This window comes from Wyeomyia smithii, chromosome 2 (genome assembly GCF_029784165.1).
Source record: "Wyeomyia smithii strain HCP4-BCI-WySm-NY-G18 chromosome 2, ASM2978416v1, whole genome shotgun sequence".
NCBI classification, from domain to species: Eukaryota; Metazoa; Arthropoda; class Insecta; order Diptera; family Culicidae; genus Wyeomyia; species Wyeomyia smithii.
In genome coordinates this window covers 78,060,769-78,082,493 of record NC_073695.1, presented here as the reverse complement: position 1 = coordinate 78,082,493, position 21,725 = coordinate 78,060,769, and positions in this window count along the sequence as shown.

The window sequence follows — 21,725 nt, the reverse complement described above, 5'->3', positions numbered from 1 at the left end:
CCTAGTACATTGCAGTATTTTGGAGGTAACCAATTGAAGAATATTATGCGTAGTGTACAAAAACAATCTTGAAAAATACATTTGGATTATCTCAGCAATGGATGTATTGATTTGATTTCCTTGGCTGCAATTGGAAGGGTTTGAAGGCCATTAAGTCACATTTGTTTGATCCGATGGTTCATGCAAAAGGTACAAAACAAAACGTGTTTACATGATATGAGACCAATTAAACATGTTATGATAGCAATTGAACAAAAAAAAATCCTAACATCGGTTTGACCAAATGGAGCAAATGTTCGTAAGAATATTCTGAAATCTATGCTAAGCAAAGTAAGCAAAGCCTTGGTGCTACATTCCGATTCGTTCATTATACACAGACTTCGCAGTCAAATGTTTAGTGTAAAGGACAATTGCTGGGTTAGCGCTACGATCCTACTAACACTAACAGTTTCTCCCGAGCCGAGATTCGAACCCACGACGACTGGCTTGTTAGACCATCTCGGGAGATCCAGTCTAAATTTATTTCAATATACCTAAAAGTGCGAGTATACTTGTCTTGCAGTAGACATAAAACTGTGTAAATGTTGAACACTGCTCAACCAGGCTGTGCAAACACTAAATAGGTACTTTTAGCATTAGCGTATTCGTAACCCATATGTGTGAAAATTCTCACACTGGGATGAAACAAATAAACACATACTTTTACACAGGTCCCACGTAGCCTTTTTTTTATTTGATTTTGATGCGAATTACAAGAATGCACCTTTATACATTTCTAAAATCAGTCAAACCGATGAAAAAAATCAAATAGGTTATCAGTTCCCATGTAAATTGATCACCTTTTGTTACGTCATTTCTGAATGAACCTTCGGAACCTTCGGAAAGACTTTTAGCTCTTTCAAACGCGACTAAGAACAATCGAATCGGTTCAGTCGTTGCTGAGAAAATTGAGATACATTGGTCGTAAGAATGAAAATAAACACACATACACATACTTCCGCACACATACACACCTTATTCGATTTTTGAAACAGGATTAATTGGTACCCATAGCTTCAGGTACGAAAGCACTCAATGAAAAAAATTTGTTTGGGGCAAAATTAAGTTGTTTCTTGTCCAAAATAAATTCGAATGTTGTATGTGTGGAAATCCACACACCAGGGTAAACAACGTAAGTTTTTAAATATCTCATCAACCAAAAATATTTTTCCCTTGGAGAAAATGTATTTTGTGTAAGATTGATGGTTTAGGAATTTTCAAGAAATTCATCAAAATCGATCGAGAAGTTTCCGAAAAAAAATCAAAACAAAATTCATTTGTGTGGTTTTCCATACAAGGGTTCAATGAAGGTTAAAAAGGAGAAAGTTCCACATATTGTGGTTACTATTTCTTCTGAATTTAATATTTTCAAAAAGGAACTTTCAACGATTGTTTCTGACGTTAAAGTTACCTATCAAATTGGTCGTAGAGGCGAATGCCGCTTATTAGCCGACTCTATAAAATGTCGTAATCGTCTTATTCAGTATTTAACTGAAAAGATGTATATTTTTTTTACATATGACATTAAGAGCGCTTATTTAAACAGAATTTCTTGGTATAGCCACTACCCAAGTAATTCTAATGAAACAATATACACGAGGCGAAAACATTCAGAGAGCTGGAATTTCCCTTGTTAATTATTTAGATCATTTTAACCGCAGTGCGTGTAAAGTGGGAAATTTATAGGAAGTTTGGCGGAGGTGGAAAGCATATCACCCAATGCCGTAATTGCCAACGATATGGCCATGGATCTAATTTCTGTAATATGGACCAAAAATTCCCTTTATTGTGGAAACTCTCACAAAAAAGACACATGTCCTGTGAAAAAGAATAAAAAATTTCAGTGCGCCGATTGTAACGGCAACCATATGTCAAATTTTTACGAATGCCCTGTCCGTTTAGCCATTGTTAAGGCAAGGCAAGGTAAACAAAATTCAGTTTCCCAATCAAAACAAACTTCAAAACAAAATTCTCCAAGCCCCGCTGTACCAGCGAATTTTTCTACTCCTTTGCATACCCATTTAACATATGCACAGGTAACAGGTAGTTCGAACATTAGTTCACCTAATGTTGGTAGTTCGAAAATGACCGTTAATAAGGGGGGGGGGTAAACAAAAACCGGTAGAAAATCAAAATATACCTATTACCCGAGCTAATATTGCTACCGAAAATATTTTTTCTAATGTCAACTGCTTGGGGCCTATTTCGGTAGACTTCTTTTATGCAACAGGCAATGTTCGATCTTATGAACGCCATATTGCAGGCAAAATCAATGTTTGAAGCCATTCAGGTACAAATTTTACAATTCAAATTGTTTCTAATTTAAAATTTAGCAATGATTTGAAATAAAACCATCAAACTTTTAAATTGGAATGCTCGCTCATTGAAGGCCAATGAGAATGAGCTTTTTATTTTTTTTACAGTAAATAATGTGCATGTTGCAATTATTACTGAAACATTTTTGAAACCTAAAATCAAATTTAAATATGATCCCAATTACGTGGTTCATAGATATGATAAGATTCAGGGTTCCGGCGGTGGAGTTGTAATTGTTATTCATCGTCGAATCAAACATCGTGCTCTTCCCCATCTTGAGACGAAAGTTATTGAAACTTTGAGAATTGAAGTTCAAACTGAACTTGGGATTTATTGCCGCAGCATATTTACCATTCCAATGCACACGCGAGCACAAAAATTATTTTAAAGGTGATTTACAAAAACTCACCAGAAACCGTTCAAAATTTTTCATAGTTAGCGACTTTGACGCTAAACATCGATCATGGAATAATTCTCAGAGTAATTCCAATGGCAAAATTTTATTCAATGATTGTTCCTCAAGATACTAGATACATATTCTATTTTGTCTCCGAATAGTATTACACGTTTTTCTTCTGTAAGGAATCCATCAACAACTGATTTGGTGCTCAGATCAAAGTCATGTATGTAATGATCACACATGCTGATTTTGATTCTGACCATCTTCCAATAACTTTTTTTATATCACATGAATCAGTTTTAAACCCTATGAACTCTGTTTTTAATTATAAAAAAGCTAATTGGGAAAGATACGAAACTCATATTGAGAGAAATTTCAACAATGAGCTTGATTTTCAAAACGAAGTGAATATTGATTTCGCTTTGGAAGCATTAAAATGTGCAATTGTTGATACCAGGAATTATTCTGTTCCAAAGGCTCAAGTGAAATTTGATTCACCAATAATTGACGAAAATCTTCAACTTCTAATTCGTTTGAAAATGTCCGCAGACGTCAATATCAACGTTCTCGTGACCCTGTTTTTAAAACTATTTATAAAGATTTACAGAAAGAGATTAAACATAGATTTACTCTTCTGAGAAATCAAAATTTTGAGACAAAAGTTGAAAAATTGAAACCATATTCACAACCCATTTGGAAGCTGTCGAAGATTCTTAAGAAACCTTCAAAGCCAAAGTTTTAAAAGATGGTGAACGTTTTCTTGTATCCAATGAACAAAAAGCTCGAAGACTTGCTCAGCAGTTTGAGAGTGTTCATAACTCAAATTTGAATTTTGTGAGTCCAATTGAAAATGAAGTCACACGTCAATTTATTTTAATTACTTCCCAGAATTTTTTACCTACAGAAATAATTGAAACTAACTTGAATGAGATTGAATCAATTATTAATAATTTCAAAAATATGAAAGCACCTGGTGACGATGGAATCTTCAACATATTAATCAAACATCTCCCTGAGAGCACAATGGAATTTTTAGTAAAAGTTTTCAATTGCTGCTTCAAAATTGCATATTTTCCCAAATTATGGAAAAATGCAAAAATTACTCCAATTTTAAAACCGGATAAGAACCCAGCTGAAGTTTCAAGTTATCGACCAATCAGATTGCTTTCTTCAATAAGTAAACTGTTTGAGAGAATTATTCTTAACAGAATGATGTCGCACATCAACGAAAATTCAATTTTTGCAGATGAACAGTTTGGATTTTGCCATGGGCATTCCACTACTCATCAATTGCTCAGAGTTACTAATATGATACGAGCTAACAAATCTGAAGGTTATTCCACTGGAGCTGCTCTTTTAGACATAGAAAAAGCATTCGACAGAGTTTGGCATAAAGGTTTGATTGCGAAGTTGCAAACTTTTAATTTTCCAATTTTCCTAATCAAAATTTTGAAAAATTATCTTACTGATCGAACTGTGCAGGTTGTCTATCAGAATTCAAAATCTGATAGGTTTCCTGTCAGAGCAGGTGTGCCTCAAGGTTCTGTCTTGGGCTCAGTCCTGTACAACATATTCACTTCAGATCTTCCTGATTTTCCTCCAGGATGCACAAAGTCATTGTTCTGCGATGACACAAGCATTTCCGTAAAGGAAAAATTCTTCGTATCATTGCAGAAAAGTTTAGATATTTTTTCTTCTACTTGCAAAAGTGGAAAATCGCTCCCAATGCTTCTAAAACTCAAATGATATTTTTTCCGCATAAGCCTAGGGCTTCTTTCCTCAAGCCAAACAATAATCACGTTGTCAAGATAAATGGGGTTATCTTAAGTTGGTCTGACAAGGTTAAGTACCTACTTGGGACTAATTTACGACAAAAAACTTATTTTCAAAGAGCACATTGAGAGTGTACAAGCCAAGTGCATCAAATATACGAGATGTTTATATTCTCTCATTAACAGAAATTCGAAACTTTGTTTTTAAGAACAAACTTTTGATTTACAAACAAATTTTTAGACCAGCAATGCTTTATGCTGTACCGATCTGGTCAAGGAAACGCTCCAAAGGATTCAGAATAAAATTCTGAAAATGATTTTTAAGCGTCCTTCTTGATTTGGTACATTCGAATTACATACACTTACTGGTGTTGAACCATTAGAAGCAATGTCAAATAAAATTATTAACAATTTTCGACAAAAATCATTGCAATCCTCAATTGCTACGATAAGCTTTCTTTATAGCCAATAAGTTAGCAATTAAGTTAGTTGTAAGTTTACTTCCCCTTTTCTGACAAGTAGGTTTAAATCCCTACGAATGATAAGTTCTAATTGCGAAAGCAAACAAATCCTAACAATTAAAATTACAAATTTCTAACAATGTTGAGAAGTCACCATTTATGATTGGACACACATACTCATTACTTACAAATATTTATCATAAATACATAAGCTACTAACAAATCCCCCCCCCCCCCTTAAAAAAATCTCCAGTTCAGAGCATAATGCCCAGTATCCCTATCCCTACCTTAACGTGGTACCGATCGTTGATCCGGTGGGACCTTTGTCGTATGCCGACAGAAAATGGAGAGGTCTCCTGACATACGTACAGCTAACAAAATTGACAGTGACATGACATGTTCTCACCGACGGCCGGATCTTCTCAGATATTACCAACGTACGTACCAATCACGGTGCGGATCTTGATCCGGACCACTACCTAGTAGTGGTATGCTTGCGCTCGAAACAGAATGGGTTACCTGCGACAATAAATAAAGGAAATGTGGTGGCTTCTACCAACGCCGAAAAATGTGAACTTTTCGCCGAGCATTTTGCTACCGTATTCAGTCCTCGTAACCATGCAGAGATCAATCCTCAATGCCTCGTAAACGTGCCTTTAGATGTAGTCGATTTGGATACTTTCCATATTTCCGAAGACATGCTGTTAAAAGCCTTACGCAAACTGAAATATTCATTCACGCCTGGGCCGGATGTTGTTCCAACTGTTTTCATGAAGAAGTGCTCGCAGGATATTAAAGCCCCTCTCATGAAAATTCTAAACCTTTCGATGCAGCAAGCTCGGTTTCCTTCAGAATGGGAAAAATCGATTATGTTTCCGGTGTTCAAGAAAGGTAAAAAACAGTTTGTTGAAAATTATCGAGGCATAACGTCCCTTTGTGCTGGTTCTAAAGTTCTTGAGCTAGTAGTTAGCGACTATATAATGTTCAACTGTCGCAGTTACATTTCTACACAGCAACATGGATTTATGCCTGGTCGATCAGTTGACACGAATCTCATGGAGTTTACCTCTTTGTGCTTTGGTGTAATTTCCCGAGGTAACCAAGTCGATGCAATTTATACCGATTTGAAGGCCTCCTTTGATCGTATCGACCATGACATAGCGCTAAAAAAGTTCAAACAACTTGGGTTTCTCACTCGCCTTTGCAGCTGTCTGGAATCATACCTGAAATTACAGGTCAAATTTGGCACAACTCTCTCCCAGGAATTCACTTACTACTCCGGCGTGCCTCAAGGCAGCAATCTCGGGCTTGTGTTTATTTTGTTCTTCAACGATGCCACGAACCTATTCACGGGAAGTTACAAGCTTGTGTATGTTGATGACTTTAAAATGTATGCCGAAGTAAAAAGTTTGGCTGATTGCGACACTCTCCAGTCTCGTCTGGAGCAATTTGCTACGTGGTGTATTGTAAATCGAGTGACCCTTAGCGTCGAAAAGTGTGTGACCATCTCATTTCACCACAAAGTTAGCCGCGAAGCCTATTACTGTTATAACTACACGATCGCTGGACGTTGGAGAACGTTGAAACCGTAAAAGATCTTGGTGTGTATCTAGATTCAGATGTATCTTTCGACAGCATCAGCAATTTGTGATTGACAAAGCTAACCGACAGCTTGGCTTTTTATTTAAAATCGCCCAGGAGTTCGATGACCCGCTATGCCTTCGATCATTCTATTTTGCGTTTGTACGGTCTCACTTGGAGTCTTCCGCCGTCATTTGGTCACCGTATCATGCAACTTGGATACTTGGAATTGAAAGCATTCAACGGAAGTTCGTCTGGTACGCCCTCAGGAATCTAAGGTGGCTCAATCCGTTCGACCTGCCTCCATATGCAGCTCGTTGTAAATTGCTGGGCATTACCACGTTGGAGAAAAGACGAAAAGTCTCGAAAGCTGTTTTTGCTGCCAAACTGCTTTCAACTGAGACTGATTGCAGCTCACTGTTGGAACAGCTTAACGTCAGTGCGCAATCTAGGCGTCTGAGATCCAGAGCCGGCTTCCTCCGTCGCCCATCAGTCAGAACGGATTATCATGGATACCGCAACGCCAGTTATCATGGATACCGCAACGCCGACACTAGGAGTGGGTGCATCGTTCGGCAGGATCAACTGGTATAACGGGGAATGTATGACAGCGGTGAATGAGAAGAACCGGACCTGGGCGATGCTCCTGGACAAATCAACGAGGTACAACAAGACCAATTACAAACGGGCACAGAACGACATTACCACGATTCTCAGACGAAAAAAAAGCGCCAGCAAAATGATCGTGAACATGAGGCGTTAGGATGTTCTATGAGAAGCTGAATCAGTCTCGCAGAGGCTGCGTGCCGCAAGTCGACATGTGCAACGACGTGGATGGGAACCTACTTAAGGATGCCAGCGAGGTGGTCGACAGGTGAAAGGAGTTTTTCGATTTTTGACCTAAATGACGACAGCAAGCAGAAGCAAAACAAGTACTGACCTAGCAGCAGAAAAACAGGTACCAGCGAGAATCATCACAGGATTTGAGAAGAGGAATAGCTATCAGATGAATGGATGGAGCCGTTGGAGTGCCGCAACTACCGCGGCATTTCGGTTATCATCGAAATACGGTCAAGTTTTGTCTCCTTTATCCAGGAGGCACGTGGGCCGTGATATCAAGCAGGCTTTATGGAAACCCCCCGCCATCATGGATTCAACCTATTCAATTCGACAGATCTTACTGAAATGTCGCGAATACAATATGCCCACATATAACATCTTCATTGACTCCTCGGCGGCCGATAGAGAACCGCTATGAAAGACCAAGTACGACAATCCATGATAAACTGACGTGAGCCACCATTGCGTAACTGATGTGTAACGTGCGTGTTTCAGGGATGCTCTCGAGCAGATTTAGATTTAATCCGACACTGAAAGATTTTCGGTGCTCGTTAAACAATATCGCACGCTTAGCTTTGGGGCTAATAGCGGTCTCAATCAACTAGATTAGTTGAGAAAATTGGTTATCGATATTGTTTTTGGCACATTTTGTATGTGTAGGGTGTTACCGGTCATTTTGTCAACATGAAACGGTAACGAATGTGAGACGTTTTGGTGTGGATTTTGTAGAGTTAAATGTTAGATGTAATATTTTAGTATGTAAGGTAGGTTAAGTAAAGTAATTTTGTTGTTTTTCTGGCTCTTTTCTGTTAATTGTTGTTAGTTTATTTTCGTTTGCTGAATCATTTTGTATTTTTGTTTAACATAGTGTAAGTGTACTAACCCGTAAACCAATTCCAACCGATAATTAGGCTTCGTAAAATTGCGGAAAAATATTCGATGTGAACGTTACCGTTTGAGGAAGTGTGGGGGCACTGTCTTAAATGCAACCCCTGGGCCCTTAAAAGAGACCTTCCGTGTCCACCCCGGAACATCCAGACCAGGTGTTGGGGCTTAGCACGAAGGCACTAAAGCCTTCGTAAAACATAGCCCAGGGAAAGGACAGCCTCACTCCTTAAACGGTAATAATCCCAAATTTATATATATATATATATATATATATATATATATATATATATATATATATATATATATATATATATATATATATATATATATATATATATATATATATATATATATATATATATATATATATATATATATATATATATATATATATATATATATATATATATATATATATATATATATATATATATATATATATATATATATATATATTTGTAACGAAAAGACCGCAACGAAAAAAGACGGCAAAAAGTTCGCACTAATATTGCCCACCCCTTAAAACGATCCAGAAAAAGTTTATACCACTTAAGCAACTGCACGAAAAATTGGTATCCGGTATGGAGATAGGAGAGGGACAGAAAGTACAAGCGAGAGAGAGGACAAGATCGGGAAGGTGACAGATCAAGAATGGAGAGTCTGAAGATAGCCATCAAGAAAGACAGTCGAAGAAAATTAAAGTAGACGAAAGTTCAAAAAAGTGATAGAATTTCGAGAAGGCGGTGATTAGTTTGGTCAGCCAGAGTTGGCGGTCGAGCCAGAGGGCTATCGAGAGTAGTGCCGAGGATCAACGTTCGTCAGAGGGCGATTTTCGGGAGCTGTCAGTCTCTTCCCAGCGGACTTCATCACTAGGCCACGCGTAGCCGGAATCAACTTCCCTGTGGTTACACCTTTACCGCCGTGCGAACACGTGGACGATTTTGGAGGTGGTCCACCTGGCTCTGAGGCCTTCTACTCTACGGCGACGGATCGTCCGTGTGAGCCGTGTGCTACATCTGACATCCCGGGTAAGCCGTGGGATTCTTCGGAACCATCGACATCATCCGGAACGCGTGTCTTCAAGGTGTGTCCCTCTCCTCTCCTGCTGCGCATCGTTCATCAATGGGCGCCAACGTTCATCGTTTAGCGCTATATCGATGATAGTTAATTATTTATTATAGCATGAATTCCCCTTTCTTTTGTGTATAAAGAGCCAGTTACCCTTTCCTAAACGTCTCTTGATCGTTCCGTTCCGCTAACGGTAAGTCGTCGGGTTGCATGAGTCCCCCAACAGTCGGTTGCCGACCCTGAGATAACCCCATAAAGAGCTAGCTGGGTTGAGTGAGAACTGATCTCTTATAAGGATAAGTACAACGATACACCGTGCCCCAGTGCTGAGTCGAGAAGATTTCCAGCTCGAAAAGATCCTCAACCTAATCGGGAATCGAATCCGACATCACAACCGTGTGTGGGAGGGCTAGCCGATAGACATCGCTAACCACAGAGCCACGGGAGCCATACGGTGCTCGTTCTTCCTCTCAAATATTGACAATAACCCAGTGCACAGCTCTAGCCAGTGTTTCTCAACAGCTCGCTGGGCAATTGGTCCACTTCAGCAGCTTCATTGTTTTTCAGCCGGCCAATCTTCTCCTCCACCTCCAGGAGATCGGGGGCTGGAATCCTGTTGTCTTCTGCTCGTACACCAAGATCAATTGCCATACCGTCCTTGCGCTCTACTGCATCACCGCTCAGATGATCATCGAAATGCTGCTTCCATCATTCGATCACCTTACACTCGTCCGTAAGGAGGTTGCCGTCCATGCTCCTGCATATATCGGCTTGCAGCACGTAGCCTTTATGGGAGCTGTTTAGCTTCTGGTAGATCTTCCGAGTGTCGTTAGCTCGGCACGGCTCCTCCATCGCTACGCGATGTCGGCCTCTTGATGGCGCTTCTTATTCCGGAGGACTGACTTTGGCTGTTCCGTGCTTGTCGGTATCGCTCCACGTTCTCTCTCGTACGGCGTTGCAGCATTCTCGTCCATGCTGCGTTCTTTTCTTCGATTAACTATTTGCATTCACCGTCAAACCAGTAATTTCTGTGATTCGGAGCCTTTCTACCTAGTAGCGCTACAGCAGTGTTACCTTTGGTAGATCGAATGCTTCCCCAGACATCTTCAAGAGTAGCTGCGCCAAGCTGCTCTTCAGTGAGTAGCATTGCCTCCAGCTGCTGTGCGTTTTCCTGTGCAACCCCAGCGTCCCGTAATTACTCAATATTTGGTCAACACGTTCGACTTCGGCGGATGTTATACACCGTCGAGAGTTTTGAGCGCATGCACACAGTAGTGGTCCGAATCTATTTTCGCACAGCGGTAAGTGCAAACGTTGATGGTGTCGGAGAAGAACATGCCGTCGATTAGAACGTGCTCGATTTGATTCTCTGTCTGTTGGTCAAGTGATCTCCAGGTGGTTTCGTGGATATCTTCGCGAGTGAAGAAGGTACTTCGGACTACTATACCTCGGAAGGCTGTAAAGATTATGCATCGATGGCCGTTATCATTAGACACTGCGTGCAGGCTGTCTGGCCTGATCACCGGCCTGTTCATTGCCTCCCGTCCTACCTGAGCATTCATGTCCCCAAAGACGACTTTCAAATCCCGTCGCGGGCAGCTATCGTAGACCTGCTCCAGCTGCGCGTAGAACGCTTTCTTCTCGTCGTAGGGTCTTCCTTCATGTGGGCAGTGCACGTTGATGCTGTAGTTGAAGAACCGGCCCTTTATCCTCAGCTTACACAATCTTACGTTGATCGGTTGCCACCCTATCACGCGTTGGCACATCTTGCCAATACTATGAAGCCGGTTCCCAATTCGCTGGTGGTGCCACAACTCTGGTAGAAAGAAGCCATCCGGTGTCTGCTTTTCCATACCTTCCATTGTTCTGTCCAACTAAGTTTCTGCTGCGCATACCACTCCAAAGTTGCGTGGATGTAACTCATCGTAGATTATCCTGACGCATCCTGGAAAGCAGAGCGATTTGCAAGTCCATGTCCCAAGTTTCCAATCGTAGTCCTTTTCGCGGTGCCTAGGTCCATGTCGATTGTTCCTATTCGTAGTATCTCTTACATTGTTTGTAACATGTTGTTTTCCGGGGCGGCTGGTTGGGCCTTCCTCAACCCCCTGTCTCGCCGGAGGGCCATCGTGTCAGCTCTGTATGAAGTCCTACACTGACACGAGGATGTCATGACTTTAACATCATAATACGTAATTTTGCGACAACGGAGAAAATCTACGCCCGACTTAAAACCGAGGCAGACGAATTGGACTGCGAATAAATGCGTCGAAAACTAAATACATGCGAGCAAAAGACTCTAAGTAGAACGGTAATCCAACTGATAGTAACACCAGCAAAAAGATGCAAAGGGGCATATAGGCTGGAAGTCCTAATTATTCTTCATTTCGTTAGACGCTTCAATCGATTCGGGTGCTGCGACGGAGAATGACGAAGGCGCATGAACCATGAGCTGCCCGCGCTACTTAGAGAGAACCTCATTGCACATCTGGCGAAGGAAAATAGGCTGTGGTGGGCCGGTCATGTCGTGAGGATGCCGGACGATAATTTACTCTTCTCTCCAGCAACTCTACCGGCACCAGAAATAGAAGGGCGCAGCGTGCACGATGGCTTGACTAGATCGAAGGAGACTTGCGGGCGATAAGACGCCTGGGAAACTGGTGAACCACAGCTTATAATCGACCAGCCTGGCGACAACTTCTTGACACAGTACGAGCCACTATGGATCACGTAAGGTTCAGTGATTACAAAGTTTGGCCGGAAAGTCTAACTGGTCCAGGTTCAACGATTTTATAAAACCCCATAATCAGAAATCGGTCATTATTATGAATATCTTGTTTTTTTTTCTTCATGCGAGAGCCTCCCAAATTCCTGTTATGCTGGAATCTATGTGAATCGAAAGAAGGTTGTTCAGTTCAATTCATGACTCCATGACATCTCTGAGTACATGACAGATTAGATTCAAAATATTAAGATTATCTAAGTAAATTCTGATCGGGTCGAGCACAAAAACAAAGTTAGACAAACAGTGTTATAAACAATTTTTCAAAACCTTACAAGTGCCTAATTTCAAATTTTCAATCGCAATCAACTGGCGGAAGAATGTAATAATTTAATCACCGAATTGCCCATTGACAAATTTATAATTAAGCAACAAATTCTCCTCACATTCCACCGCATCGATATCGTTTCCGTCCTCACAGATTGGCTCCTCATCGCCGCAACGACCAATTACACGCTGTATTCAACCTGTCTGATTGTGGCTGACCCGAAACCGAGGAAAAAACCATCAAGCATCAATAAAAAGCGAGAAACATTGGTCCCACGTCACACGCCGGTGTTGTTGCGGTCCAACAAATTGACCGGAAATTGAAAATCATTTAGGTGTTATGTTTTTGCTCAAACGTGATAGGTTTAATTAGGAAAGCTTGATGCCAGCAGCTGGGCCATTGCTCAACTCACTCGGGGGTACAAGATGCTGGACCGCATCACGTCGCGACGCCACTGTCGCTTGCTGGCGCTATTCTCGAAATAGTCCGCCAATACCTTGCGGCACCGAAGGCATGACGAAAGGAAGGGGGATCATCAGCGAACAGTTTGGAGCTCATTATCGGTTTGGTAATTTCCTTTTCTTCGAAGCTGGACACACCAATTCCAGTCGACGGTTGAATCATCATTGCCAGCCCGTTTTCATTCAAATCATATTTCTTTCGCGGGATCCCACAGCATTCGGCAGCGTCCGATGAGTTTCGTGATATCGAAAAGTCATATGCATATTAATTACGATTTTTTCTCGTTCGGCTATTCTACTGGATCTAAACGCCGTTGGAAACGTGTTCTTGGAACACGAAATGGGACTCCTATGAGCAGCATCAAGGTAACAAAACCGTGCTTGGTCAATAAATTATTGAAGAAAAACTTGGTCTTTCGTTGTGTCCCATGAATGTGGAGCCAAAACTAGGTAATTTATCCCACAAACTGTGGCTATTAGTTTCTATTTTGGAACGGACAACAACAACGTTCAAATGGTTTAGTTCAGGGTAATCCAATTCTCAATAAAACCGATGAATAATGTGTGAAGGCACCTTTTGACACCTTCCGTGAGCGGACCTTTTGAGGGGAATGATCAACTTTCCCACGCGTGGTAATCCGAGATTTGCTTCAGGTTTTTGGCGGTTTGGTTATTGGATTCGAAGGAAGTTGATCTCACGATAAATGAGGAATTGAATTTCCGCCTTCACAGGAGCTATTCAATACATTTCTTACATGAAAATAGTTTTAATACACTTGAATGAAAATCGAGATGAAAGCACAACGTCCATTCGCTTAATCAGCTAATGTAAATAAACTTCACGGACTCGCTGCTCACACCTGTTTCTGATGAAGACTTTCCGCATCCCTTTACATTGTATTGCTATCAGCAACACATTCAGACCGCACAGCGCAACTACCCGGTCTATGATTAGCAGGTTCAAGGCGGACGATCAACCGCCCGTCGGCAACGAACAAACCAAGTAAACATGAACATGCATAGGGAAAAGGCATTCATTCCTCCAGTCGATTTGCGGCAGATTTGAAAAACAAACATGCTATTTTAGTTCGATCGGATCTTTGATGTCCTGCCCATCAACACACGCTCCGGCCGATCCGACTCGTCATCACCATCATCACTTGGACTTGGTGGGCAATCGGGGGTGCTGTGCTGAGTAAAGTGGTGTCGATGAGAGAGCGGTACTCTCAAAGCTCTACTGGCATATTAGAGTAAGCTTGGAAAGGAAGGTGGCTCCGGGGCAACAGCTGCCTAATGGAATAGTTTTTTTTTTATGTTGTCTTTTCACTGTATTTTTTTCACTTTTTAAAATTTATAGAAAAACTTTCAGACGTGATGTAAAACTTTAACTAATATGTATGATGTACTGGTCATTCCACGCCGGAAGATTTATATGACTATCTAATTTATAATTTTAGTTTATATCTTACAGTTTGAGCAGAAAAGAAACTCCAATGTAAGACAAGTCTTCCGATGCCTGGTAAGTGTATTACATCAAACATTGATTCATTCAACCATTGGCTGCGCTCATTTCGATTCGCATGTATGAACACTGGCATCGAAATTGTGGGATTATGAAAACCAAATGAACCATTTTACAGCCACAATTGAGCAAAAATTATTACCATAAACGGTTTTCATCTGCTGCTGTTGTCGATGATTGCCAGCTGCGAAAAAAAGAGAGAAAGATGATCACGTGTCTATTTGCACACACCATATGGGCTGAATTAGCTGTACCAACATCTATGGCAACTATGTATTCAAATGAACAAGTACTGAAACGAACGGCCAATTCGAAGCGGACAAATGAATTTATCCTAACCCTAAATAGAGAATGGCGACGATTGAAAGGAATGGAATTTTTCACTGGAACGGATCGTTATTGTTTAGGAGACGTCCATAAATTAAGTAACGCTCGTGTTTTCTCTGCGGCTTTGATTTTTTTTTTGATTAAATAGAGAATGGCGACGATTGAAAGGAATGGAATTTTTCACTGGAACGGATCGTTATTGTTTAGGAGACGTCCATAAATTAAGTAACGCTCGTGTTTTCTCTGCGGCTTTGATTTTTCCATAGGATGAAGAAGTAGAACTGGCGTTACTTAACGATGAAAATTAACTGAGGTATTGATTTTAGTCTTTAGATTCTTGATTTGCTTCAAAAAATTACTTTTTTTAAAGCAATGATTCTGTGTGTTAAACAGCCTGGCAGCCTCTATTGAAATATGTGTCTTTTGGAAGATTTCAGATGAATAATTCTGAAGATAGAATTGTCGCACAGTATATTTTGATGCAAATGTCTCCTTATATAGGTTCTTCTGGGGACTCCCGAATGAAAAATAACCATATCTCGATGAGTTCTTGGCCGATTTTTGATGTTGATGAACCATTCGTTTCATTATTGGTTCTTTCATCCATGATGCAAATAAGCATTAACAAATTCATCAGAAAGTTGGCTGGTTCGCTCTGCCTACCGGCCCTGAAGTATATTTCCGACATCCGGGGACCTATACCTCATTTGTGGTCAGAAAAAGAACTTGAAAGTTTTACAGTTCAGTGCTGGCAATCTTTTTAAAAGACTACCTGTTGAAACGCAAAGTAATGAATTTGTTTTTAACGTTAACAAGTGTTTAGTGAGTAAATTTGGTTTAAGATATTTCTACTAACATTCTAAAGTGAAGTGAAGTTTTCCAGTTATGTCTCCAAGAAATAAACAAGCTCGCTTTGATGCGGCTCCAAGGAAACGTGAGGCATCTCCTCCAAGTGACACTGAAATTTTGACTAACAGGTATGATATTCTTTCTTCCGTTGGGGATCAAGAATTTCAAACTTCTCATACTGAGCATTAAGCCGTTATGAAGAAGGTTAAAGTTCCACCTATTGTGGTATTTGTAGCAAATTTTAAAGCATTTCGATCAGAACTTTCATCATTTCTGTCGGATGTGAAAGTTAATTTTCAAATTGGCCGCCAAGGCGAAATTCGTATTTTGGCCGAATCTTTTGATGGCCATAAACATCTTTTACAGTATTTGACTGAAAAGATGTATAAATTTTATTCTTTTGATGCCAAAAACGAGAGACCGTTTAAGGCTGTTTTGAAAGGTCTTTCAAATGATCAAACTATTGATGAAATTAAAGATTGTTTGTCAGAATCACTTGGTTTAGCCCCCAACCAAGTAATTTTGATGAAACGAAAGGCAAATGCCAAAATTTATCAAACTGGAATACACCAGGAAAATTACTTAGTACATTTTGATCGTACCAAAGTAAATAATTTGAAAAGTTTGGAAAAAGCACGTGTTTTATTTAACGTGCGAATAAAGTGGGAAAATTTCAAGAGACATGAAGGAATTCATAATCTTACGCAATGTCGGAATTGTCAATGGAATGGAAATAGAATGGTCATGGAAATAGAAACTGCCATATGGCAGCAAAATGTATGGTTTGTGGTGACACTAGTCACACGAAAGATATCTGCCCCGTGAAAGAGACCACTAGTAGTTTCAAATGTGTAAACTGTGGGGAAAATCACAAATCTATTTTCTTTAATTGTAAGGTCAAAAATTATGGCTTCCAGACAACGTAGGAATTCTAAACAACCTGTTGTCAATGTGGGTAATCAGAAGATTTTCAATACTGTTCAGGCATCACCAGCACTTTCATTAGCAGGTGTGTCTGTAGGTAATAATTTAAATTCAGATAACAAATTTCAGACAAATAATCCTGTTTAGGCAACACCAGGCTGTGCATATGCCAGTGTCCTTTCAGGTAATATTTCAAATCCAAACAGTAACAAACCATTCGTGTTTGGTGCTGAAAAGTCAGCCAGTATTGATTCAAGTATTCCAGCACCCGAAAAGATTGATTACCTACAACAATCCATGCTGCAGGTAATGTCCGCTTTGTTGAACTGTAACTCGATGTATGAGGCTGTTCAAGTAGGTATGAAATTTATAACTAATATTGTTATGAAATTGAAATTAAGCAATGATTTTAAATAATGCTGAAAATTTTCTAAATTGGAATGTTTGCTCTTTAAAAGCGAAAGATGAAGATGAATTTTTCAATTTTTTACAGTCCACGATGTGCATATTGCAGTTGTGACTGAAACGCTTTTAAAACCAAATATTAAACTAAAAAAAACCCAAACAATATGGTTCATAGGTTTGATAGAATTGATGTTGCCGGTGATGGAGTTGCAATAGTTATCCACCGTCGAATAAAACATCTTACCCCATCTTGAAACCAAAGTTATCGAGAGTTTGGGAATTGACTTTGAAACAAGTATTGGCATTTTATTTATAGCCGCATTGTATTTGCATTTTTAATGCACTGGTGAGAGTTATCGACCAATTAGCTTACTTTTCTCTATTAGCAAACTTTTTGAAAGAATAATTCTTAATAGAATGATAACACATATTAATGAGAACTCATTTTTTGCAAATGAGGGCATTCCACTACTCATCAGTTACTTAGAGTAACAAATATGATTCGAACTAAAAAATCTGAAGGCTATTCGACTGGAGCTGCTCTTCTAGATATAGAAAAAGCATTCGACACTGTTTGGCATAAAGGTTTAATGGCTAAAATGTCTAATTGCAGTTTTCCGCTTTACCTCACAAAAATGATACAAAGTTGTTTAACTGACCGCACTCTTCAGGTTAACTATCTAAATGGTAAATCTAATAGATTGCCTGTTAGAGCTGGTGTGCCTCAGGGGAGTATCTTGGGCCCAATCTTATATAACATTTTTACTTTTGATCTTCCTGATTTACCACCAGGTTGTGAGAAATCTCTGTTTTGTGACGATACAAGCATTTCCGCAAAAGGAAAAAGCCTTCGTGTTATATGCAGTCGGCTACAAAAAAGTTTAGATATATTTTTTTCATGCTTGCAGAAATGGAAGATTTCCCCTAATGCTTCTAAAACACAGTTAATTATTTTTCCTTATAAGCCAAGAGTTTCATTTCTCAAACCCACAAATAACCACATTATTAAGATGAACGGTGTGGTCTTAAATTGGTCTGATGAAGTTAAATACTTAGGGCTAATTTATGATAAGAATCAGCACATTGAAAATATCCAGTAAAAGTGCAATAAGTATATCAAATGTTTATATCCTCTTATCAACAGGAATTCTAGACTTTGTCTCAAGAATAAACTGTTAATTTACAAACAAATTTTTAGGCCAGCAATGTTATATGCATGGGTATAACGATTAGCTCACTTTATAGTCAGTAAAATAGTTTTAAGTTTATTTTAAGTTTTGTTTTATTCCTTATTTTTCTCCTTGACAAGTAGGTTTAACAATTATCCTAAAATTACATTAACTTAACTGCGAAAGCTAATAACATTCAATAATATAAAAAAGCGTGCAAATATATATCATAGTGTTGATATGTCACCATTTGTGGCAGAACAGACAATATTAATTCTGAATAGATATTAGTACATAAATAAATCATTACAAACTCCCCCCCCCCCCCCCCCCTATAAAAAAAATAGAATGTCACTTGTCAGGGAGGAACGCATTGAAAATATGTGACCTTTGGTGGTTCAATTTTATTGAAACCGCGGGACATTTTGCGGGGCTAATTTCTCCGCGGGACATTTTATTGAAATGCTGGTCGTCAGTACACTTTATGTTACAGCAGTTTTGGTAGCAAAAACGAAGATTTCTTTAAAAAGTATTAGTTTCTACATAGCGACTTCAACGAACCCATCAACACTTTTTCACGTCGCCTGGTGATTCGCTAATGATTTATTGTTAATCGTCTCTAGTTGTTAATTTTATTCATTGAGACAAAAATTTTCAGATGGAATTTTCAAATATAACATAACATATTCTAACATAACATAACATAACATAACATAACATAACATAACATAACATAACATAACATAACATAACATAACATAACATAACATAACATAACATAACATAACATAACATAACTTAACATAACATAACATAACATAACATAACATAACATAACATAACATAACATAACATAACATAACGAGTAGTTTATCAATTTGATTACCCAAATGAAATTTCTTACTTAATCAACATTGTTCTTCAAACAAACAATATATAAATCCAGTTCATTATTATAATTTTTTTTTACTTATTTGCCCAGCGTTTACGTCCAGCTTTAGCCAGCTTTTGAATACAGTAAGATCTTTTTTTATACGAGGGATGCGTTCCAAATGTGTATGGGATCGCGTAAAAAAAGATTTTTTTGAGTTGCGAATATTGTTTTAATATCGTAAAAAACCGTTTTAAATGTTTGAAACAAGTTATAATATGATAGTGGTCAATATAGAGACCAAAATTCAATATTTTAAATTTTCAGTATTTACACCAAAAATTGTGATTTTTTTTAAAAACTGATATATGGTACCTAGTAACCTGAAACGGAAAACGTGATTGAAATGAGGTCGATATCTTGTACCGTTTTTGAGTAACTAAGAAAAGCAACTCGCGTAAAAAAAAAAACAGTGTAAAAAAGACCTTACTGTACTGGGTTTGCCGTAGAGTTGCGCGAGCTCATGGTTTATCATCCGCCTCCATATTCCGTTCTCCTACACGCCGCGAAAGTCCAAGTTTCATGCCCGTAGAGAACAACCAGTCCTATGAGAGTTTTGTACAGGTTACACTTTGTACGAGGGCTTAGTCTGTTCGACCACAATGACTCGTGGAGCCCATAGTAGACTCTCTTTGTTAAGAGATAGAGGAATCGTAAAATCGAACATCAAATCAAGTCTTGCCCTAAGAATTTTTTCAATTACGTAAAAACCAATCTAAAAAGTAACAACTTTCCATCACGAATGCATCTTGACAACAATGTAGGACAAACTAGTAATGAAATATGTAGTCGTTTTGCCACTTTTTTTCAAGAAATATAAACCTCATATGAAGAAACAGATCGCGACCGCGAATACTTCTCGTATTTTCCTGAATTTTCGAATTCTTTATCTGTCAATTAAATATCTGAATTCGAAATTCAGAGCGCACTTAAAATTTTAGACGCTACGAAAGGTCCTGGACCTGACAGAATAGCTCCATTTTTTCTCAAAAACTTGTCAGAAGAACTATCTACACCATTACAACACTTCTTTAATATGTCCCTAAAGAATGGAATTTTTCCAGAACTCTGGAAAACTTGATATTTAGTGCCAATTTTTCAAATCTGGCGCTAAATCTGACATTCGTAATTATCGTGGAATTGCCATTATTCCATGCATTCCAAAATTATTTGAATCAATAATTAATGAAAAAATCTTTCAGCAAGTAAAACACCAAATAACAACTCAACAGCATGGCTTTTACAAAGGCCGATCAACTACCACAAATCTTTTGGAATTCATAACTTTCACTTTGACAGTAATAGACAACGGCAACCACGTATAAGCTCTTTATACAGACTTTAGCAAGGCATTTGACAGAATCGACATACCTTTATTGCTCTTCAAGCTCGAAAAATACGGAATGGATACAACATTTTTGGAATGGCTGCAGTCATACTTAACAAAACGAAAACAAATAGTCCGCTTTCAAATTTTTTTTTTTCAAACCCAATAGAAGTAACTTCTGGGGTTCCTCAAGGTTCTCACCTGGGCCCTCTTCTTTTTATATTATACGTAAATGACATTTCCTTTCTTCTTAAGTCAATACATGTGCTTGTATATGCTGACGACATGAAGCTCTTTATAGAAATAACCAATGCAGAAGACTTCGAAATATTCCAGAATGAAATTAATATATTCTACACTTGGTGCAACAAAAGTCTATTACAACTCAACATTAAAAAATGTAATTCAATAGCCTTTAGCAGAAAAACAGTAACACCACCTACAAACATTTTCTTAGGAAACCAACCAGTAGAAAAATGCAAAATCGTAAGGGACCTAGGCGTAGTTTTAGACTCCAAACTTACATTCATAGAACATAATAATACACTAATCAACAAAGCAAATAGTATGCTGGGCTTTATAAAACGCTTCGGCCATAATTTTCAAGACCCATATACAATCAAACTATTATATATTATATACGTCCGACCAATTCTGGAATATTGAAGCATTGTATGGAATCCCTATATTGTCACACATGAAGAACGCATTGAATCTGTCCAAAAACAATTTCTTTTGTACGCGCTTCGTAAGCTAAATTGGACAGCATTTCCCTTACCATCATATGCAGCACGCTGCATGCTTATAGACATACAAGCACTTAAAGAACACCGCGAACTTTCAATGCTTTTTTTATCAATGACATTATTTCTCAACGCGTGTAATCTTCTAAATTATTATCGCAACTAAATTTTTATGCACTCAGTCGTCAATTAAGAAATCGTAAAATATTTTCGGAAAACTCTCACAGAACTAACTATTAAAAAAAGTGGCCCAATAAATCGCATGATGTGTCACTATAATCAGCACTGCGAAAATATCGACATCACTATGGGCAGAAATCAAATCAAAAAACGACTAACTACTGGAAATAATGTATAGAATATAAGAAAACATTGTATTATTATAACCGTAGTCTACATTTGCTTGACGAAATAAAAAAATTGATAAATAAATGGTTTATTCGGAAAAGCTTTAGAACGTGCAAAAATATGAAACTTTGCTGAACAAACGAAATTCCTATCCTCGTTGGGTAAAGAGTTACAGAGTATATTTTATAAAAGTTACTTAAAAGTTAGTTTTTTGGTACTAGTTACATTTTTCAAGAAAACTTTATTCTAAAGAAGCATATGGACATACAAAACACACGTTTTTGTTGAAGGCCCAGGACATCAGGAC